The following is a 24,621-nucleotide window of genomic DNA, read 5'->3' as shown; positions in this document are numbered from 1 at the left end:
AGCTGCAGGTTGTATGGAGTTTCTACATCTGGTTCTTTGGTGAGGGGGAGGAGAGGAATCACAGAGAAAGAGTAGAAATGGGGGTTCTGTTCAGAGGGTTCACAAGAGAGGTTTTGTGTAATCCTATGCTAAATTCAGCATCAGATCTTTTGGGGAGCTGTGTAAAACCAGTATGTTTTTCTTGTCTTTACTTTTCCTGCACACCTCAAAAAATGATGATAGCACATGGCTTTTCCAGCTATCTCACCCTCAAGGCAAAATGTACAAGGCTGCTAGGCGGCGTTACCTCTTCCTCTTCCTAGAGACAGCTAACCCCCTCAAAGGATGCTGATGTCTGGAGAGGGAATGCCTATGAGCAGAAATGGGGAAGAAGGAGGGGAGATTTGGGATGGGGTGGGGGTAACATGGAGTACGTGGGGGGGAGGGAGGGGGGAGAAAGCGAGGGGGGGGGGGGGGGGTTGAATAGAAGAGAAAGAGGAGGGAGGGAATATGTGTTTGATTCAAAGAGAAAAAAAAAGTAAATTCGGTCCCCCTGTTCTTTGTAGAACATTTAGCTTTGACCCTCCCTTGCTTTCTCTACTCCCTCCCACCCCCCCCACCCACTAACCCCCCCACTCAGACACACACAGGGTCCAGCAGATCTGCAGGATATCACACCACAGAGCCTTTTTCCCATCTTCTGCACAGAGATGCATGCTTCTTCAACACATATCTCCATTGTATGGTGTGTATATGTCCACACTGTTGCAACAGGCAGACACTGAGGGAGGAGAGAGGGAAATAGGGAGAGAGAGAGAGTGACAGAGGGAGGAAGAGAGAGAGGTAGAGTGAGAGTCAGACTGAAATAGGAAAAGGGAGGGGGGAGAGCTTTATATGTTGGTTACATGTTTATGATGCAGTGAAAAATATCAATTTAGATTTAAAAAAAAAAAAAAAAAAAGCAAGAAAAAAAAACAAGGCTTGAGGATAGAATCTTGAGTATTTTTTGCTATTTGTGGTGAACTAGTGTGCACATAGCTGCAGCCAAAGCCCTGACCAGAGCTCTACTGGTGCTGAGCAGACTGGAGGCGACCCGGGGTAAGTTATGGTGCTTTTTTTCTTCTTTCTCTCCCTCTTCTTCTTCTTCTTCCGCTGCTGATTACGATGCTGCTGATTGATTGGTTAGAGGCTGTGGATTATCACGGGCCGCTCGTCACCAGGTACCTGATGATGAGAGGAGAGAGAGACGAGGAGGAGAGGAGGAGGAGGAGGAGGTGGAGGAGGAGGAGGAGGGTAGAAAGGAGGGAAAGGAGGGGTGGAAATTAGATGAGCATGGCCAGTGCTCACATCACCAGATCTCACTAACTCTCCTTCTGATTTCTCTGTTTACTCTGCCATTGCACATTTGTATATACCACGCGTGCAAAAATTGATTTTGTGCATTTGTGTGTGTTTGTGCATCATCTTGATCTTGTGCATGCATGTGTGTGTGTGCGTGCATGTGTGTGTGTGTGTGGTCCCAGCCGGCACACGTTGCAGCCCGCCCGCCCGCCTCTCAAAGCGGCGGCGTGTGCTGATGAGGCTGTGGGGAGGGGTTTGCTGATGAGGGGGAGAGCCAGAGGGGCCTTTTTGTGAATATGCAGATGAGGGGCATGTGTAAATGGGAGGGGGCTCGACGTGAGTGTGTGCCACACGCTTTATTGTTTATATGTTCTCCATAGGGAGGCTGATCCTCAACAGATTGCCGCCGTTTGGTGTGATGTTGCCGCTGCTTTGTTTGGGGCATTCACCGACAAAGATAGAGAAAGAGGAAGAGGAGAGGGGAGAAAAAAAAAAGCAGATAGAAAAATACAGTTAAAGAGAAGGAGGAAGAAAAAAAAATGGTAGAGCAGCTTCAGGGCATATTTTCACCCCATTGACAAGACGTGATGATTGCTGTTTTGCCCCCTCCCTCCTCCCCTTTACCTCCCCAGACGTTTTTCTAATCCATTTGCATGTCAAAGCAGTGGAGGCCACCGCGCAGATTAGTATGAGATGACATAATGATGTAATGAATTAAATGCTCCTGTTTAAGCGCTGCACTTTGCTTTAGTGGGAGGCAAGAACAAGGAGGGGTGGGGGGGTGGGGGGGGGGGGCAATAAGAGGAACAAGTCGGGATGAGACAGTGGCATCATGCTTCTCTTTGAAGTTTTCTTTCTTTTACACTCATTTCACAAACACTGATTGAAATAACCTTTTCTGCTTGATTTGATTACAACACTACATCTGTAAAAAAAAACTGAGTTTGCACTGACTTTAATCATATTTACATATTTTAGCTGCATGTATATTTCTGACATCTTTTCGCTGATGTTTAACAGCCTGTTAAACCTCGACACGAATCCAATTTAACACAGCAAAATGATGTGTTTTATTTAATGCAATAGCTTTAATTGTTTGGGGAATTTTGCTTTTTCTTTTAAATCAAAGATTTTTTTTCATGTTGTTGTTTTAAATTGAGGTAAAAAAAATATTTGGTGACTCTTGCTGGCAGCAGCTCAAGATTTTTCGAGGTTTTTTTTGTTTTTTTTGTTGGAGAGTTGTTCACATTGTAGCTGGATGAAGAGAGGGGTTATGGGATCACACAGGGACGATTACTGCACCTTCATCTCCTTTTCTTCATGTCTCAAGTCTTTTTTTTTCTTCTTCTCATCGTCTGGCAACAGTTTGTCTGTTTACATTTTGTCTCTCCTGCCAGATCTGGTTTTTCCCCTAAAAAAACTATAAAAATATGCTATGGTTTTACTTACCTTTTGATCTAAATTGTCACGGCCTTTAACACGGAGCACTAAACTGAGTGTGTGTGTGTGTGTGTGTGTGTGTGTGTGTGGCGGCAGTAAAAGCGTGCGGAGTATCTCATCGATTGATGCTCCGGCTAAAGCAGAGAGTGTTTTTATGAAGCCGAAAAGATCTGAGACACGACACCTGGGTCTCTATGGAGAAACACCTACTGTGTGACAGGAGCTGGAGTGTGTCACTCTTGTCATCTCCCACCCCAGCAATGATAGAGACCCCCCTACACACACACACACACACACACACACACACACACTTCAGTCACCTGTAACAATCGGGATAGCTGCCTGATTGAGGCCGGGGCGGTCCGGGGGCTTGTTGAGGAGACAGATACGTCCCTCATCTCACTAAACTTTGCGTTACTCACACTAGCTTTCTTCTCTTCGCTGCTATCGATCCCCAGATGTTCTACACAGATTCAGTTTTGCTCGCCTGATGCTTGTCTCGTCTATCTGGTCATGATTTGCTTCTTCCCCGAGTGGAAGAATTGACTTGATTGACACCGGAATCAATAGTTAATGAAGACATCGTGATGAGTCGATGGAATATTTATGGAATTTATAGATTTAAGCAACAGAAAGACCAAATAAAGCTACTTTCAAAAGGATTTAACCCTTTATAGGCCACTCCTGGAAATGGAAAATGTCAACCCTGAAGTCTTATTGGAGGATATTACAAGAGTTTTTGCAAAATGTTTCATTTTTATATTGCAAATCGAGGTCAATTGAGTCATTATTATTATTATTATGATATTTATTATAGTCTCTTTCCCACAGCAACCCCAAATAGACAATATCACATCATTTGCATTCATCACCACCTTTAAACTATTTATTATCTTTTTAGACTACTTATACCATATGCATAATGTCTGAATGTCTTTTTTAATCACCTTATATATGGGAAGCACACGTAAATTTAGTTGTATACTTTTTTTAATAGAATGACAATAAAGGAAAGCTTGAATCTTGTATGATTTACTGATTGGTCAGATGCCACAGTGTCACTATCTGTGATGTAGAAACCCATATGGTTCTATGAGGAGACCTGTTATAGATACCAAATATGGTTCTTTGCCTGATAAAGGGCAAATAAGCTTGATTTTAAGTCATATCAAATGACTGAATTAGTGTTTTTTAGACTCACATTCCCAGTTGAAACGAGCACAACGTTGCAACACTAAGTGGTGAATTCGGGGGAAAGAGGACAGAGGAGAATATTTGTAAATGTATTTTTCTAGTTTATGATTTGCAGCCGTCCCCCGTGTGGCCCCGGAGCCGAGTCCAGGCGGGTGTGGCCGTGTGGAGTCAGCTGGCTGGTGCAGGGGGTAATGAGTATGCACTGTGACAGCTGGGATAAAGTGTATGGATGTGTTTGGTGGGAGTAATCAGCTGCCGACCACGGGGTGCACGAGGTTGATGTGAGGCTTTATGACTGCGGAGCTTAAACACACACACACACACATGCACACACACATGCACACACACACACTCGTGCACACAGAGGTCCGTTGGGACTGCATGCTTCACCTCACCCCTTGCTCTGCTCAACATATCCTGAGCTTCACAGCTAGCTTCTGCATTTTGCCTTAAGTAATAATATATTTTTAGCATTTGCTTCCAATTCTCTGTGAGAATAAGGATTTTTTTTTTTAATCACTCATAATTGAAATATCAGAAAAACGGAGAGAAATTTAAATTTAAACTCCACTGTGACGTCTATAAAGAAAGCTGTGTTTGGTGCATCAGGATTTGTTTGTTAAACAGCACACCCAGCAAAAAAAAAATATTGAATATGCTGTGTAATTGCATAACTGAACAGATTTGCTTTGTTACAAACCACGTCTCAATTGAAGTTTTTGGAGCCTGTGGCGACATTGCTTTACAAATAATTGATATAAAGTAGGCCCCACTGGCCAGTGAAATTGAGCAGACTAATAAATGCATAAAAGGAAAATAAATATTGATCACCCAGTACATTAGAATAGCACAGCTTTGATTTGATTCTCACAGTTTGTGGGGAATGTTGCTGTTGTTTGTGAGTGTTGCTGTGTGTTTATTTGACCGTCTGCGTGTTTGTGTTCTGCAAATGTGCCGCTCGGATCGTCTGTGGTCTTTAAATATTATGTTAGTGTCTGAGGAAGGTCCCCATGTTGGCCTCTGGCTGCACTCGTGTGTGTGTGTGTAAAGTGAAAGTTGGTGTGCATGTGTGAGAGTTGGCCTTGAACTCCCGGCCCTGTCACTCTGGGCTGCAGTTTTCCAGCTCTTCCAGGTTCTCTATAGTCAATGAGGAGGATAGGCGGGAAAGAGGATTATTGGTATTGATCTACCCAGGGGGATCATTAGGCATCACTATCAATTCACAGCTCCTAGCACACAGCACCGGCCCGCACAGACATTGCCAATTTGTCCCTATTAGAGAACCCAGTTTGTGGGTGTCTGCTGTGAGAGGAGCTCCGGCCCCGATGGAGAGCAGCCAGCCTGGCCCGGCTCGGCCCCAACATGGAGGCTCCATGGGGGGAGAAACACCTGCTGGCTGTCATCTCCTGCTTCATGTCAGGAGAATAATGTTGTCACCATGCTAAAGTGTTCAACTCGATCCGATACTCAGGAAAATATTCCATACTCGATACCATTTTCGATGCCACCAGGATAAAAGCAAAGACCCCAAAATTGTGCAGAAATATTTTGAACAACAAGAAAAATGCAACATGTAAAAATGAACAGAACCACAGGTTAAATATTTATAATAAAAAACAGTTGTGGGTTTTTTTTTGTATTGTGTGTGTGGATTTTGTTTTGTTTTTATGCATGTTTTTTGTCTTTTTTTGTGTTTTTGTCCGTGTTTTTTGTCTTTTTTGTGTTTTTGTCCATCTTTGTTGTCTTTTTTTTGGTCTATTTTTGTGTTTTTGTGTGTTTTTTGTATGTTTTTTTTTGGTTTTATGTTCTTTTGTGTGTTTTTATGTGTGTTTTTGTGTGTTTTTTTTGTCCAAAATGTTGATCCAGTTTTATAATAAAAAACAGTTATGCAAAAAGAAACTGCAACTATGATAACAAGCTTCAGGTCTGAGGTAGTGCAAAAAATAAATAAATACAATAAACAATAACAATTAGAACAATATTTTGCATGCTGTGCACAATATTAGGCAAGCTTGATAAATAAGTCGACTTTTCTCTGCTTCATTCTGGGACTTCAAGAGAGAAAATAACACTTTTCATCGATACTTTTGAAAATGAGTATCGTATCCGGATACAACGTTTTAGTTTCGATACTTATAATAAAAAACATTTGTGCAAAAAGAAACTGCAGCTATGATAACAAGCTTCTGATCTGAGGTAGTGCAAAAAATAAATACAATAACAATTAGAACAATATTTTGAGGTTGTATGCTGTGCACAAAATTAGGCAAGCTTGATTAAAAAGAATAACAATAACTCAATTTCAGTGTTCATTCCTTGGCTAGGTATCGATACTTTTGAAAATGAGTATCGTATCCGGATACAACGTTTTACTATCGATACTTTTTTGAGTATTGATACTTTTGACAACCCTAATCATGAGCCATATCACTCAATATGCAATAAAACTGCATTTTTTTCTCTCTGAGGACAAAAAAACATATGCTATGTTTTGCCTTAAAACGTCTGGGACTTAAAATGTTATTTAGGGAAACAAAAGAACATTTTTTATTTAGACTCCCTGCATGCACACATTCCACTTCCTGTCATAGCTTCCTCTACATTCCCATATTATTTACCAAGGGGTAATTGGCACTGTAATAGAATACTTTAGTGAGGCTTATCCAGCCTGGCCCACTTATCTGTGTAAGCTGGCTGTTCTGGGGAGTAAAGCTGCTAGATCCGTTGTCGCTGACTTTAACCCTCTCTGCTGCCAGAGTCAGGTGAGCAGGGAGCTGCACCACTCAGTGCCACTGCACGCCAGAAAAGGTGCTACATGTCAGTAACGACTATTTTCATTATCGATAAAGGGTGCATTGATTGCAATTTTCTGGCCGATCACCGATTTTTAAAAAGCCTGACCTGCAGATTCCGATTCCGATTTTGGCCGATACCGATTTTTTTATAACTCACAGCTGAACCTTCAATGTTTGAATCTTATTTTATTGAAAAACAATAACAGCAGTATTTTCTTTAACAAATAAAGGAAATCACAATGTCTGAGGTAATTAATAAGATATTTAACTTAAAATAAATAGCAACAATTTACAGGACAAACTAACAAAAGAACTGCAACCATAAATAATAAAGTGTCCTGAGTTTTTGGTTTCGTTATAGTTCAACATACATATAAAACACAGTCATGTAAAAGAACGCGTACGTGCAGATGCACTTTCAGATCTTTGCGGAGAAAGAATCGTCCGATCCCGCAAAATTTAGGAAATCGGTGCACCCCTATTATCAATTAATCTGTCGATTATTTAAACGATTAGTTGTTTGGTCAATAAAATGTATAAAAATATCAATGAGTGTTTCCCAAACCACAAGATGACGTCCTCAAATCTCTTGTTTTGTCCACAAACCAAAGAGATATTCAGTTTATTGTCATAAAGGAACAAAGAAACCAGAAATATTCACATTGAAGAAGCTGAAATCAGAGAATTTGGACTTATTGTCTTTAAAAAATCTGCTCAAACCAATTATTGGATTATCAAAATAGTTGATGATTAATTTAATAATCCATGATTGTTCGATTTATTGATTAATTGTTGCAGCTCTAATGTCAGTCACTCCACTTTGAGGTGACACTGTTTCACTGGTGTTGCTCAAAATGATAAAAATACAGAAATAATAATCAAATTTTTTGTTTTCCTTTTCTAAGGCTGCAGATTTGCTTTATATTTAAATATAAACTGCTTCATGTTAACACCCTCTTGTTTGATATATTTTAATGTCGTTAATAGTTTACTAAGATAAGCTAAGACTTCAGGTCGAAATAACAATAAATATATAAATACAACCTTTGCTGTAGCTCCTTTTCTCAAACATGACATAAAAAAACAAATCTATAGACCGCTGGCAGTGTTTACTTCCCACTAACCTTCTTTATATCTGTTTGCTGCCCTTAAAGAGGAGGTATACACCTAATTTGATGTGAATATGAGTAAGAACTACATAAATAGACAATGCAAAACAAGAGAATACACTTACATAAGTTTAGTTTACCTGACGAGGAGCTCAGAGAGACAGGAAGAGTTTAAAACTGGAGGACAGATTCTTGCATGGATGTAAAAAGTTTATATGCATTTTTCTGTTGTGTTGATTGGAAAAATAGTCAAAGATGCAAAGAGCAAGGTAGAGCTGCAACTAATGATTATTTACACTGTCGATAAATAACAATTTGCTCAATTTATCGATTAGTTGTCTGGTCTATAAAATGTCAGAAAATGGCAAAAAATGAAGTCAGTGTTTAAAAAAACCCAAATGTCTTGTTTTTTCCCACATTTTAATGATACATTTACTGTCATAGTGGAATAAAAACACCAGAAAATACTTTAAGAACTCAAACTGGTTCATCACTTATGAAAAATAGCTGGTGAATAATGTAATAGTTGACAACTAATCATTTAATGGATAAATCTTGCATCCAGACAAACCTTGCAGTTGACCAAGCGGGTCATTGAACAGCAGGTGATTTTTTTCCCACGCCCTTTGACCCCTGGACCGGCCTCTTCAGCTGCAGCACAACAACACAATCTCAATCCTGCAGAGAGCAGACAGCTCCTGGACTCTAGAGTCTAGACGCTCTATACTCTTATTATATTTAGAAACATATGTATAAATGTGTAAAATGAAAGCTCTTCTGGCTTTGTAAACAGCGGCGTGGTTGGTGCAGACAGTTTCTGTCCACGCTGGGGTCTATTAGAGGGGGAGCCGGGTGTGAAGGACATCCTACAGATCTTTTAAGTGCCCTAATAAATCATCTTCAACACATTCAAAATTCATCAGCGCTAGCACTTTGGCCTCTTTCTCTTCAAATCAGTCCTTTCGTGGTGGGGCAGCCGTACCACTGAGGGTTGTCAAAAGTATCGATACTAAAACGTTTTATCCGGAAACTTGTTTTCAAAAGTATCGATGAAAAGTGTTATTTTCTCTCTTGAAGTCCCAGAATGAAGCAGAGAAAAGTCGACTTATTTATCAAGCTTGCCTAATATTGTGCACAGCATACAAAATATTGTTCTAATTGTTATTGTTTATTGTATTTATTATTTTTTGCACTACCTCAGACCTGAAGCTTGTTATCATAGTTGCAGTTTCTTTTTGCACACCTGTTTTTTTATTATAAAACTGGATCAACATTTTGGACAAAAAAAACACACAAAAACACACAAAAGAACATAAAAACTAAAAAATATATACAAAAAACACAAAACACAAAAATAGACAAAAAAAAGACAAAAAAAGACAAAAAACACGGACAAAAACACAAAAAAAGACAAAAAACATGCATCAAAACAAAATAAAATCCACACACACAATAAAAAACCCCCCACAAAAACAAACAAAAAATTACATTAAATGAAGAAGTCGTGCTCCGGTGGACTCCAGAGGGTTAATAAAAATATTTCTGTTAAATTTTGGGGTCTTTGTTTTTATCCTTGTGGTATCGAGTATTAAATATTTTCCTGAGTATCGGTATCGAGTTGAACATTGTAGTATCGTAACTAGGGTTTTCAAAAGTATCGATACTCAAAAAAGTATCGATACTAAAACGTTCCGGATACGATACTAATTTTCTAAAGTATCAAGTATCTGAAGCTTGTTATCATAGTTGCAGTTTCTTTTTGCACAATTGTTTATCATAAATATTTAACCTGTGGTTCTGTTCATTTGTACATGTTGCATTTTTCTTTTTCATTTCTGTTAAATTTTGGGGTCTTTGTTTTTATCCTGGTGGTATCGAAAATGGTATCGAGTATGGAATATTTTCCTGAGTATTGGCATCGAGGTGAACATTTTAGTATCTAGTACCACATGAACACAGCAGTGGAGAACCGGCTACACATCGTTCTTCAACCTTCAGGTTCTTGCATGTGGAAATCAAAGGCCTGCTGTAATGACTTCAGGCTGGACGATGTGTGGGTTCCTCTCTGAGCTGCTATTCCCCGTCACAGCACCGCTTTCACACATCCTCATTGACTGGCTGTTGGTGGGACGCTGAGCAGCTCTCTGCCAGGTCAACGACCACACAAACACACACACACACACACACACACACACACACACACACACACACACACATGGAGCCAGCTCTGCTTCAACCAGCCGCTCACACTTCATCAAATATGAAAGCAAAGGAAATATTTGTGGGGGTAAATCATAAAGGAAGTAGCATGCAAAGGTTTGCATAACACCGTTTTTTTTCTCTTCTTCTTCTTCTTTGTGCAGCTTAAATTGCACAAAAGAAAAAGAATAAAAGAATCTAATTGATGATCTAATTGTTGTTGTGTTTAATGTGGAGCAGCAGTGTGCAGCAGCCACCAAGAGAGGGCAGTGTGGCCTGCACACAGCCTGCACAGCAGCTGGATTCATGCTGGAACATTGTGATCACCTGACATAAGCACACACACACACACACACACACACACATGCCCTGTCCCTGGCTTGGTCGCTCCATACGTAGATGATATACAGACATGGCTGTCTTTTTTCTTTCTTCATGCTGGTGTGGAGAAACTCTCTGATCTTCTCTCTGGCGTGCATGCCTTTCTTATAGGTTCTGCTTAATTTCCTCCTCCGTTCATCTTTAATTGATGTTTTTATCCAAACAGAATGAATATATATTCTAGTTGAAAAGCCCATTTACTACCTCCTATAAATAGTAATATCCTCCCGTCCAGATTTATTTATCTATCCATATAAACTGTGGCAGTATTAATGCAGGAATGAAAAGTAATATAAAAAAAAAATGAAAAAAGAAAGAAGAAAAAAAAAATATATAAGCAGAAGCAGAAAGGACATTTGTTAAATTAAAAGGACTACATGGTTGTGTGCCATTTTGTTGCTTTTTCCTTTGTGTTTTTATGAGGCAGTGGAGGCAGACTGTCTGGGAGTAATCAGATAAAAACAGGAATCATTCATGATCCTCAAAAATGTACAAATGAAAAATAAACAGATCGCACAGAGCCAGTGGGAGCGACGTGTGCTTCCGCTTCTGTAGATTTTACCCAGAGGACCAGTCATCGGCGGATCGCACCGCTAGAAAAACCCAACATCATCTCAAAATGCATTTGTGTCGTCTTGTATGTTTTGTTATCTGAGAATGTAAGAATGTGTGTGTGTGTTTTCCGGAGGAGGAGGAGGAGAGAGAGAGGCTAAGTCTGTGAGCAAAAGGAAGAAAAGGAGAGAAAAAGAAGGGAGAGATGGATGAGGGCAGTTCGGGGGCCCTGGGTGTTTTAATTATCCACTGCTCTGTCGTTGGGTCAGAGCTGGCTATCTCTCCCTGGCTTTATCCCTGTCTCATGATTTGAGCAGTACCTTTATCCCTAAGCCTTCAGCTCCTCTGGCCAAACAAAGAAAAAAGGGAGGGCAAAGAAGGGGTTTTACGGCAGTAACTATGCCACATTTACCATTAATATCCCTCAATCTCCTCTTTTTTATGTAGTGCAGAGCAGAGTAACCTCAATAAAGTGACCCCAGTGAGGCCTGCTGCTCTATGAATATGGCTGCTGGGGTGGAGGATGGCTGCACCGGGGCCAGAGACGCTCCACTTCGCCTCAAAAAGCCGGAGCAAAGAGCTGGCAGCCTCCTAAACAAGTGGGGTGAAGGAGCACGTTTTTAAAAAATCGTCTTTTTCTCCCTTTACTCTTTCTTCCTGGTTGGTTTTTTTTTTTTTTTTCCATGTGTGTGTGTGAGGAGAGATCATCGAAATGCCAAACGTTCCAGGGACGCCGTTTGTCTGATAACAGGATCGGCACCGTGGTCACATGACCCGCTGGAGAATCTCCCTGTTTACACAGCCAGACCAGAAACAGGATTATTATATATAGAGTCACTTGTTAGAACATGTTTTACTATAATTATCAGATCTTTAATCTATAAATCTGGTAAATTCTTTACTCATCTGCTTCAATTTGAGCCATTTCTGTTGCAATTTTTGCATCCAAACTCTCAAAAGCTAAAGAGCTAAAGCGACTAACTCAAGCTAGGGCTGCAGCTAACGATTATTATTTTCATAATTGATTAATCTGTCGATTATTTAAGCGATTAATGGATTAGTTGTTTGGTCAATAAAATGTATAAAAATATCAATGAGTGTTTCCCAAACCACAAGATGACGTCCTCAAATCTCGAAGAGATATTCAGTTTATTGTCATAAAGGAACAAAGAAACCAGAAATATTCACATTGAAGAAGCTGAAATCAGAGAATTTGGACACAAACCAATAATTCTATTGTCAAAATAGTTGACGATTCATTTGTTAATCGATAATTGTTTGATTAATCGACTAATTGTTGCAGCTCTAATCCAGCCCGTTTCACTGTTATTCTATCTCCTGATATAATTGTCGAAATCATTGAAATCAGATTTTACTTCAATTTAAATTAAATGTATTTATTTCTAAAAAGAGATTTTTAAAAAAAGTAAATCAATTTATTAATTTAATTATCTTTGCATATTAATTAAAAATATATATTATAATCCTTTTCTTATAAATTGTAAACATGATTTAAAATTTTTTAAATAAATTTGAACACAATGCTTGTTATGACTGAAATTATACTATTATAATTCTGGGTTAAAAATATGAAAATTATGGGTTTTGGGCCAAAATAAATATTTTGCAAATTTTTTCTTTTATACCTCCATTCAAATATATTTATCTCAAAATATAAAAGTAATTTAGCAAAAAAAAAAAAAAAAAAAGGAGTGCAAGGAGACAAACGCTGCCTTTTCTCCTCCTTTCTACTGTAGATGTATTGTTTGCCTAAAAAAAAAAAAAAAAAACACAGAAAAATCCACAAAGCATTGTATTTATCAGGGTGTGCATAAAAGCCTGTGTGTGTGTGTGTGTGTGTGTGTATTGTATATCCTGAGTGCCTATGTGTTAGTCTGTAATTTCTGGACCATACTGTATCTCCATGACAACGTGGTTTTGATGTGGGTTCCCTTCCTGACATTTCCCCATTTGGGGAGGCTTGTGAATTGCCTTGCCTCTCCTTCAGTCAGCATGTCACATGAAAAAAAAGGTGTTGGGGGGGTAGATAGGGGGGTAAAGGGGGGGTTGGGGGGGGGGGGGGGTGCATAGGGGGGCAGTATGAGGAATCTAATGGGCGTCTGGTCTGATTGTCCTCAGCCGTGGCAGTAGAGACAAAGCAGATGAATTGTGCAATGGATTCGAAGAGATTGGAGACAAGTGCATGTCAGCAGCCCCTCCATCTCTCCTCTTCTCCCCCCCTCCACCTCCCCTTCCTCCAGGATCCCTCCCTCTCCATCTCTCTCCTCTCTTTTTGTCTGACATCCTGAAAAAAAAAAGCAGGCATGACAGCAGTGCTCTGCTTGAGCAAAACATTAAAAACAAAATGCAATCCTCACCCGTTTTTCTTTTATAATAGATATTCAGGCAGACATTCAGTGTGTTGCACCCATATTAATTGTGCAGCACTGCATGACAAATCCTCACAATATTAATCACTAAGCAAACATCAAGGACATTTTGATTCATGCTGTCTGAAATGCTCGAAATAAATGACAGCATTTATAGAAAACACATTTAAAGATAAAGAGACTTATCTAATCAGCTTTAAAAAAAAAAAAAAAAGGCACACAGGGATGAAATCTGATAGACTTTTCTCTTCAGTGTTTTTGTCTTCCTCCTTTTTATGATTTCCACCAGTTTTATTTTACTGTATAATAATTTATTCAACTCTCCAAACTGTCTAGTGTGGACGCTAACCTGCAGGTAAACGCTGCTAGTCTGCAGCTGGAGCAGAGATCCTTTGTGTTTCTTCATGTTCCTCTCTGAACATGGGAGGAAAAATCACACAAAGCCTTATTTCTTTTTTTTTTTTTTGGGCGACTGTCTTTGTCATAGAAGGCTGTGGCCATGCAGCATCTTAGCTCAGGTGAATGATTGTGATTTGTAGCAGAGCAGCCCATGCAGGACTCTAAGTGTGAGGATCTCCTACAGTAAGTGTGCTAATGTGTTGCAGACAGATACTTTGGCTTTGAAGTTTCAAAGAGGAAATACACTCAGGGCTCACATTTCAGGGTATCACATATCTCCCCTCCAAAAAAAAGGAAAAAAAGATGAGATTTGGGCTGTATTTAGAATGCAACATATATTTTATTTATTTATTTATTTATTTAAATGCATTGTTCTATTTTGCAGCACCTGTCAATAAACCTGTGAAGTCCAGGAGATTTTGGTCCAAATTTGTCAACTTCCTCTGCATTAATTTCTTTCTCTGTTTAGCATTTTTCTGTCTGTTTTTACATGCATGGCTCCTTTTTCTCCACACAAACTACATTTTATTTTAATTAACAAAGTATAAAGCTGCCAGGAACCCAAAATACAAACAAAAGACACAGGTGTCTATGGAACAGAAGAAAAAATAATAAATAATAAAACTACAAAACAGTCTATCTGCATGTATATTAAAACTAGTAATAGTTTTCATTCTAGAAAGAAAATTCACATTTTTAAAATGGTCTAGAAACATAAATATCACTGTGAAAGCTCCTATGATTGAACTTTAACTGGCTTTCTCAGCTTGTCCACATATCATATATCAATAAAGTTATTACAGACATTTTCCATGGTTTTCTTGATAATAACCAAAATCATTATCAAGAAAACCATTAAATGTCTAGATATGATTTTTGTGTCTTTTTTGATCATTTTTACATACATTTTTTTGTCATTTTGCATCTTTTTTAGTATTTTTTTCATCTATATTTGGTCATTTTGCATCTTTATAGTCATTTTTCATCTATATTTGGTAATTTTGTGTCTTTTTTTAGTCATTTGTACATCTACAGTCATAGAAACATTCTTGATAATAACCAAAATCATTATCAAGAAAACCATTAAATGTCTAGATATTATTTTTGTCATTTTGTGTCTTTTCTGATCATTTTTACATCCATTTTTTGTCATTTTGCATATTTTTTAGTATTTTTTTCATCTATATTTGGTCATTTTGTGTCTTTTTTTTAGTCATTTGTGCATCTACATTCTTGATAATAACCAAAATCATTATCAATAAAACCATGTTAAATGTCCAGATATCAGCTCTTAAATTAAACTGTAAATAAACATGTATTTTCAATAAAAAGATGGACTCCCTCCAGAGGGTTAAACTAAATTAGATATCATCATTTGCATCTCCATAATAAAGAATAGAATGATCTAATTTATGTGTTAAATAAAGTCTGTTTATTAAGACGAATAGAATAGACGCTGTGGTTCTTCTATCAAGTGACCACCTTGACAGCGCTGCTCTGCCAGCTTTTGTTTTGTGTTGACTGCATTTATTATTCATCTTTATATCAGTCTGTATTTTAATATGAATAATGGAAGAGGTATCAGAGGAGGAAGAGGGATGTGAGAGAGGGGTGCCACACAGTATGTGTCCTTGGCTGTTCTCTGCTCCTGCTCTCCTCAGAGTGGAGCAGGTGGAGGAGGAGGAGGAGGAGGAGGAGGAAGAGGAGGAGGAGGAGGAGGAGGGCTGTCGGACTTGGAGTCTAGCTGTGCCTGGTGCAGGGCCAGGATTCTGGGTCCTCTCCTCTCTCCTCTCCACCTCCTCCTCCTCCTCCTCCTCCTCCTCCTCCTCCTCCTCCTGCTTACCTGGCTGGCTCTCTTGTCGGATTTAATAACAGTATATAAATCAAAAGCCTCCTGTCAGCCACACAGCCTTCATTAAATTCAAATGGGGAACGGGTCTCTTTGGATCCAATTTTAATAAAACCAGGTAATCAAATATGGGTTTAAAAATGGGTCATCATTTCACAGCCCCACAGATGTCTGGTCGCCATCGCTGTCTTGTGTACACATTTAACATTTGAGGGAAGAAGACCCCACTTATACACACACACACACACTATATATACTATATACTGTATGCATCATGTGCAGGCGTGAAACAATATATTGTTTCTTTGTATGCAGACACAATGAGTGACACAATACGCTGCATTCAATCAAATAACATCAATAGCTGCAATTTCTTTGCATGTTTGTTTATTTCTTACATGAGCAGAATATTCATCCTTGAGTCATTTGCAATTCACTGGATTGCAGAATAGCTTATGAATGTTACATATGATGTATAATAAAAAAAAATGGCATTGTTATTGTGTCACCAGATAATTAAAAAAAAACTATTTCATGCTTTTTATGCATTGTAGTCTGAGCTATATATGTATAAGGGCCTTTAGAGGTGTAAATGTAAGGGATATTATCTGTGTGATGCACAGTTTATTATGCACAAATACAGTGAAGAAACAAGCCAATCATATAGCTTAATGATCTGTTTTCATGGCTGCGTTGTGGACATTTGCAGGACATACAGGCTAACTGTACTGAACGACTACTTAGTGATTTATATAGAGGAAGACACAGATGTTCATCATATTCCTGCAGGTTTTAACTGTTGTTGCTCAGCTGGGGTTTAGTGCTGCATCTGGACTGAGCCAGCTCAGGGTTTCCAGGGTTTAGACATGATTCTGTGTCCACATTTCTTTTTTATTGTTGCTGATTTTACAGCTAGATACCCCGATTCTCTGACTGAAAAATAAACCGGCTGATTTTTTATATTATTGTGCCCTGTTTTGTGCATGACCTGCATGCATCATTGCTGGCTCAAAGCAGCCATTTTTATTCTAATAGTGACAGTCTTCTCAGTTTATAAAGTACCTGTTTATGTCTTGGAATCATAGTTTCTGTTCCATGACTGAGATGATGCTTGTGGATCAGATACAAACATGAAAAAAAAAAAAAACTCCTGTTAAATTATGCATAGAAATAAGGGTATAAATTGTAATGTATTATGCAGAAGTGTAAAGAAAGAAGCAGGGTTTTGTATTGTATCAGTTGCTTTACACTTGTATTTTTTTTTTTGATGATCAAAAAGGAAGAAAAACTATTTGTATCATGCAGCTTGCGAGCAGAAGAGGGCACTATGAGTCGCTGATGTGCTTTCTCCTCCTCTGTCTCTCTCTCTCTCTCTCTTTATTTCTTTCTCTGTCTGTCTGTCTCTTTATCTCATTTCTCTTTCTGTCCTCTCACTGCTCTCACATGCTTCACCTCACTTAGCATCCTCTAAAAAAGAACAAGAAAGATATTCTAAAGCCATAATCAACATGAATTTACATCATTAGTAGATTATTTAGGATCAGATACAGAAAACATGCTGTGAAAACACAGGTGGGAATTAAAAATGAACAGTATCTAAAAATATGTCACTAAATATTCATGCATATCAGCTTATAGCTTATTTGATGGGCCCAAATATTATAAAATAGCATCTGATTAGCTCACATATGATACATTCAACAGACTTTAATTTGATTGTTTCTGCACAAAAGTAGGAATCATTCAATTTATATTAAATCTACCTTTATTTACTTGTGATTTTGCAGTAAAAGTGTGCAGAAAGAGTGTCCAAACAGATAGATTATTTAGGATCAGATACAGAAAACATGCTGTAAAAACACGTGGAAATTAAAAATGATGAACAGTTTGTAAAATATGTCACTAGATATTCATACATATCAGCTTATAGCTTCTCTGATGGGCCCAAATATTATAAATTAGCATATCTGATTGGCTTACATATCATACATTCAACAGACTAATCCCACTTTAATTTGATTGTTTCTACACAAAAGTAGTAATCATGAAATTCATATTAAATCTACCTTTATTCACTTGTGATTTTGCAGTAAAACTGTGCAGAAAGTCTGCAAACATGCCAAAAATGCATCATGATTTTCCTTTTTATTGGGCCTTTTTAAACTTTAACCCTAATGCTGCACTATTATTTATCCTCCAGCATGCATCATCATCAGTGTAGTTTTGCCTTTGACTAATTATTGCAAACAAAATCTGGACTCATGATTTTATAGATGTGAAAAAATACATTTTTTTACGTGTAGTATTTTAGGATTTGGCATTTCCTCCGGCCGATCCACACACTCCTCCTTACCGAACAGCGTTTTAAATAACTTCCTGTGATTTTTGAGACACTCTTCTTCTCTTTTGTTCATCTTGCTCGTCCTTTGTTGGAGCAAGACGTGCAGCACAAGCCGTCCCGTGATTATTTGTCCTCCTCAGCAGCCAGATAATGACGGTCAGCTCTACCTGAGCATTGTGTCCTCCCCAGGCGGGTCAGAGGAGTCCCCATCACCTCCTGCTGCGTCTCCCTCCCGCCTCTGTTCTTCCTGCCTCCTTTCCTGTTGCCATCGTGGCCTGCCATGTTAGTGCAGGCTCCCGCTGCTCAGCCCTCTCCTTCAATAAATCTTCATATGTGTTGGAGGGAAGGTGGAGGGTACAGACAACAATAACCACCGCTACTCTCCATCAAAGGGTTATCTGGCTTTCACAGGCGCTCTGACAGACTGCTCTCTGACACGGAGCAGAGGCCGAGTGCTGTGTCTCTGACAGGGGAGAGGCCCGGCTGGCTGCAGAGACAGCAAGGAGATTCATTTATAGCAACTAAAACAATCTCCAACTTCTTCAAGTTCACACATCGAGAGTAAAGAAGTGAGCAGTGAAATGAGGGAGAGATGGAGGAGTAAGGAGATATCAAAAGAGTTGTGATACTGTGTTGATTAATAACACAAAAACACAGTTTTAATTGATAGTTTGCATGCAAAGATTCACAGATTGCACATAAAGTAATAATAACCAAAATCATTGTCAATAAAACCATGTTAAATGTCTAGATATCAGCTCTTAAATTAAACTCTTATCAGCTATTGTTGTTATCATTATATTTGTCCAAACAAATGTAGCTTTAGTTGTACCAGACATTAAAATGAAATGGTCTAATATTTTTTCACACAAGTTCACACATTGAGAGTAAAGAAGTGAGCAGTGAAATGAGGGAGAGATGGAGGAGTAAGGAGATATCAAAAGAGTTGTCATACTGGCTTGATTAATAACACAAAAACACATTTTTAATTGATAGTTTGCATGCAAAGATTCACAGGTTGCACATAAAGTCGTGCCATGACTGTGAAAAATCATTAGACCTCCTTTGTTTTCTTCTTTTTTTTGCCTGGTTCAACTAAAGGTACATTTGTTTGGACAAATATAATGATAACAACAAAAACAGCTGATAAGAGTTTAATTTAAGAGCTGATATCTAGACATTTAACATGGTTTTGGTTATCATCAATAAAACCATTAAAAGTCTAGATATCAGCTCTTAAATTAAACTCTTATCAGCTATTTTTGTTGTTATTTGTCAAAACAAATGAACCTTTAGTTGTACCAGACATTAAAATGAACAAGAAATTGAAGAAAAATGTGGTCTAATAATTGTTTTCCATGACTGTATATCGCAATATACTGAATTTTAATCCTTGAATCATGATCTACAAGTTCTTCATGTTCACACATTGAGAGTAAAGAACTGAACAATGAAATGAGGGAGAGATGGAGGAGTAAGGAGATATCAAAAGAGTTGTCATGTCTTGAAAATAACATATTTTTAATTGATAGTTTGCATGCAAAGATTCACAGATTTGCACATAAAGTCGTGCCATGACTGAGATGTTTGCAAATGCAAATCCCCAAAAAATCATTAGACCTCCCTTGTTTTCTTAAGTTTATAGTTGATTTTAATGCCTGGTACAACATTTGTTTAGACAACAACAAAAATAGCTGATAAGAGTTTAATTTAAGAGCTGATATCTAGACATTTAACATGGTTTTATTGATAATGATTTTGGTTATTATCAAGAAAACCATAGAAAATGTCTCATAAATTAAACTCTTATCAGCTATTTTTTGTTGTTATCATTATATTTGTCCAAACAAAATGAACCTTTAGTTGTACCAGACATTAAAATGAACAAGAAATTGAAGAAAAAGGTGGTCTAATAATTGTTTTCCATGACTGTATATCGCAATACCGGTATACTGAATTTTAACTCTTGTATCATGATCTTCAAGTTCTTCAAGTTCTTCAAGTTCAAGAGTAAAGAACTGAACAATGAAATAAGGGAGAGATGGAGGTGGAAGGAAATATCAAAAGGGTTGTCATACTGGCTTGATAAATAAAACAAAAACACATTTTTAATTGATAGTTTGCATGCAAAGATTCACAGATTGCACATAAAGTTGTGCCATGACTGTGATGTTTGCAAATGCAAATCCCCAAAAAATCATTAGATCTCCCTTGTTTTCTTAAGATTATAGTTCATTTTAATGCCTGGTGCAACTAAAGGTTCGTTTATTTGGACAAATATAATAATAAGCTGATAAGAGTTTAATTTAAGAGCTGATATCTAGACATTTAACATTGTTTTATTGATAATGATTTTGGTTATTTTCAATAAAACCATGTTAAATGTCTAGATATCAGCTCTTAAATTAAACTCTTATCAGCTATTTTTGTTGTTATCATTATATTTGTCAAAACAAATGTACCTTTAGTTGTACCAGACATTAAAATGAACAAGAAATTGAAGAAAACAATAGTCTAATAATTGTTTTCCATGACTTTACATCACAATATACTGATTTTTAACCCTTGTATCATGATAGTATCATATCCCAGGATTCCTGGCAGCACTAGTGAAAGATAAAAAAGTGTAAGTTTGATTTACTTCTCCTCAAAGATTCATAAATCTTCATTTAATTTATTTTAACCTATAACTTAAAGTACCTCTAAAATGTCATGTGTTGTTTAAATTCACATTCAAACCGACTATACTGCAGTTTGAGTGTCAGTTAGAAGAAGCTAATGTCGCTGATGTTTTAACAAATAACCCTGATGCTCCTGTGATCAGGACGGCTGACTTTTAGAGGAAACAGATTTAGTTATGAGGCAGATATTCCCCCCGTGTTGAGTTCAGGGGCCTATTCTTCAGTGCCGTATTAGTGTGTCAGCCTCGACTGCTGTTATGAATTACCAGCCCCAAATTTTTGCAACTTAAAAAGTGGGAATGAGAGTAAACCTTTTGTTTATGTCACCTATCATCTTGAAATATTTACCATTCTGCGCCTCTCAGCTCCCTGTCTCCCTCCAGTGTGATAAAAGGTTGCGGGCTCCCAGTTTTAACCCTTTCCTGCTTCCTTCGTCCCATCTCCTGCTTCCATCTCACACATCATATAAAGCTCTTCTCTCTGCCGCCTCCATTTCTTTCTCTCTCCCGCAGGAAGTAGTTTATTCAGGCTGGTTCCTTTGGGAATCATACGAGCATTTGACCAGGTGTCTGTGACACTTTTCAATATTTTATTCCGGAGCATGTTTGTGTGTTTAGTGTGTGTATTTGACTTGTTATATGTTTGACTTTTTCATTTCGAAAGGGGGGAAACAATACATGCGTGCACTTTTGCACTTTGTATGTCTGTGTGGTTGGGAGTGAGGCTGTGTGTGTGTGTGTGTGTGTGTGCTGCATGGGTGTACATTTATAAAAAAATATATAAAAAAAAGAAAGAAAGAGGGAAAGGAAATCAAATTCAGCGCTGAATGAATTATGGAGTATGTATCGTTATCTGCTGTGTGTTGCTCAGAGTGCGTGAGTGAATGGAATTCATGTGCAGAAATAAAACCAGAAAAGCTGCAGTGTGTTTTAAGGCATTGTGTCAGGTACTGTATGAATTGCCTGCGGTTGCCTTGCAGGACTGATACCTCTGAAATCAACCATTTCTCTCCATTCGCTTTCAACAAAAACATGTCCCCCAGCTAAGGTGCACCTTCAACGTTTTTACCATCACTTTTTCAAGAGAAAACAAAACTGTGAGCAGCAGCAGCCAGATACTGGGTTTTGTAAAGGTGTATAGTGGTGCTGTCTAAGGTAAACTGGCATTCCATACGTGTGTTTCTCAGTGTGAGGGCGAGCTGCAAGAATCTAAATTACTGCAAATTACTGCTGCTGCTCCGCTTTGTTAAGTAAAAAATGATAACGTCTCATCAGATGTGCTAGTTGTGTGTATTTCTAGGAAATTCTTATCAAAAGCAGAATGAGCTCACATTTTCCTCCTCGCCAAAAGAAGAAGAAGAAGAAGGGGAAAAAAAAAAAGAATAAGCATATTTTTTTGACAGAATTTGTCTTGTTATTGACATAAAAAGTGTCTTCTAATAGGCCAGTCTGCTTCTGTTACACACGCTACAATTGACTGTGTTTGATCTTTTTATTTTAGAATTCTTTCTTGCATTTTTCCTGTTAGGTGAATGGAAGCGACGGGAATGTGTTAAACGGGCAGAAAAAAAGAAATGTGAACACTTTGAGAAAATAATTCCAAGGTTTTTTTTTAAATCCTTAATGGTTATTCTTCCTCTTTGTCTTCTTTGTCTTCTCCATCTTCTTGTTTTTCCTCTTTGACCTCATCTTACTCCCTCTTTCTTTCTTTCTTTCTGTGTGGACGTTTCTCAAATATTCTCTATGTTGCAGTGAAACCTCGGGCTCTGACTCTTGTTTTTACGTCCCGTCCAGTTTTTTTTCCCTTCTTCTTCTTCTTCTTGTGTTGGGGTGGTGCTAGGCCTGATGTGGGGGTTATGTCAGGAGGGGTGATCATAAATATTAGGAGCTGCAGGGAGACAAAGGGGCTAAAATGGAAAGGCTTGGCTGGATGAGGGGACCTGGCCATGTCATGTACCTCAGTCATTTTTCTTGTGCGCTTAGAACTCAGTCAGGGGTTTAATTGGAATCCAGACTTCAAAGAAACCCTCGGCCCATCCAGCAGCCCCCCATCCCAACTCCACCCTGCACTAACTCCCCTGGCTGGATCCACTCACACACACACACACACACACACACACACACACACACACACACACACACACACACACACAGAGCGTGACCACTACAATATCAGAGGGAGCATCACCATGCACGACCCCGGCTGAAATTGACTTTGCTCATATTTGCACAAGATATTTAGGTGTGGTTTACTTTCATACGTGTGGATTTGTGTGGTCCTTGTTTGTGTTTGCACTTATACTTTATAAAGAAAAGTCACATATATATTCTTTTAAAGTGTTTGCATATTCATAAACGGAATCTGCTACTTTGTAAAAAGAATTTGTTTGGGCTTGATTACTCTCCATAAATGGAGAAAACGGGTGAATATTTACTCAGTTACAGTTACGGTTACAGTTCTTGCAGAACATCATTGCTTTGTCTTTAAGCATGTTTAATGTTTTATAATTTTAAAGACAAACATCTTTCTACATTTCACTCAAGATGGCAAAAACCCAACATTAGGTTAAATCTATTATTGCTACGACTACATCCCAAAGATCCTGATGAGTTTGTGTTTGTGTTTGCACTTATACTTTATAAAAAGTCACATATATATTATTTTAAAGTGTTTGCATATTCATAAACAGAATCTGCTACAGTGAAAGTGTTACAGTTCTTGCTTTGTTAAAGTGTGTTAATGTTTTGTAATTTAAAGACAAACATGGTAAAATTAGGTTAAATCTATTATTGCTACAACTACATCCTGAAGATCCTGATGAGTTTGTGTTTGTGTTTGCACTTACAAGTGTTTGCATATTCATAAACGAAATCTGTAGTACATCATTGCTTTGTTAAAGCATGTTTACTGTTTTATAATTGTAAAGACTCTTAACATATTCTTTTAAAGTGTTTGCATATTCATAAACAGAATCTGCTACTTTGTAAAAACAATTTGTTTGGGCTTCATTACTCTCCAAAAATGGAGAAAATGGGTGAATATTTACCCAAAGTGTTACAGTTCTCGCAGTACATTGTTGCTTTGTTAAAGCATGTTTAATGTTTTATAATTGTAAAGACAAACATGTTTGCAAAAAAACAATATTAGATTAAATCTATTATTGCTACGACTACATCCTGAAGATCCTGATGAGTTTGTGTTTGAGTTTTTCACTTATACTTTATAAAAAGTCACATATTCTTTTAAAGTGTTTGCATATTCATAAACAGAAGAATCAGAAGAGTCTGCTAATTTGTAAAAAAAATTTGTTTGGGTTTGATTACACTCCAAAAATTGAGAAAATTGGGGAATATTACAGTTCTTGCAGTACATCGTTGCTTTGTTAAAGCGTGTTTAATGTTCTATCATTTTAAGGACAAACATTATTATTATTATTATCTACATTTCATTCAAGATTGCAAAAACCCAATATTAGATTAAATCTATACGACTACATCCTGAAGATCCTGATGAGTTTGTGTTTGCACTCATACTTTATAAAAAGTCACATGTTCTTTTAAAGTGTTTGCATATTCATAAACAGAATCTGCTAATTTGTAAAAACAATTAGTTTGAGCTTGATTACACCCCATAAATAATGGAGAAAACGGGTGAATATTTACTCAAAGTGTTACAGTTCTTGCTTTGTTGAAGCATGTTTAACCCTTCTAATGCACAACAAGGTTGAAAAATGACCAGCATTCATTTCTCATGTTTTTTCAAGGTCTCAAACTCAAATTACCTGGCGGCCGCTGGAGGCAGTATGAAAATGACCAAAAAAAGACACAAAATTACTAAAAAAAGACACAAAATGACACAAAAAAGACACAAAATGACCAAAAAAAGACACAAAATGACACAAAAAAGACACAAAATTATTACAAAAAGACACAAATGACCATAAAAAGACACAAAATTACCCAAAAAAAGAC

The 24,621-nt window shown here is 37.7% G+C and overlaps 1 long non-coding RNA gene across 1 annotated transcript in view; it reads left to right on the top strand.

Annotated features, from left to right (window-relative positions):
- The first annotated feature begins 989 nt into the window (after positions 1-989).
- LOC131983536 (uncharacterized) overlaps positions 990-24,621 on the top strand; it is a 261,818-nt gene continuing 238,186 nt past the window's right edge. Inside the window, exon 1 of the long non-coding RNA XR_009395472.1 lies at positions 990-1,077. This is a non-coding gene — a long non-coding RNA (uncharacterized LOC131983536). The remainder of the gene's footprint in view (positions 1,078-24,621) is intronic.

The sequence above is a fragment of the Centropristis striata genome, chromosome 2, assembly GCF_030273125.1.
Source record: "Centropristis striata isolate RG_2023a ecotype Rhode Island chromosome 2, C.striata_1.0, whole genome shotgun sequence".
Taxonomy (NCBI): domain Eukaryota; kingdom Metazoa; phylum Chordata; class Actinopteri; order Perciformes; family Serranidae; genus Centropristis; species Centropristis striata.
The sequence above is the reverse complement of the archived record's forward strand: the minus strand, read 5'-3'. Positions and strand labels throughout refer to the sequence as shown.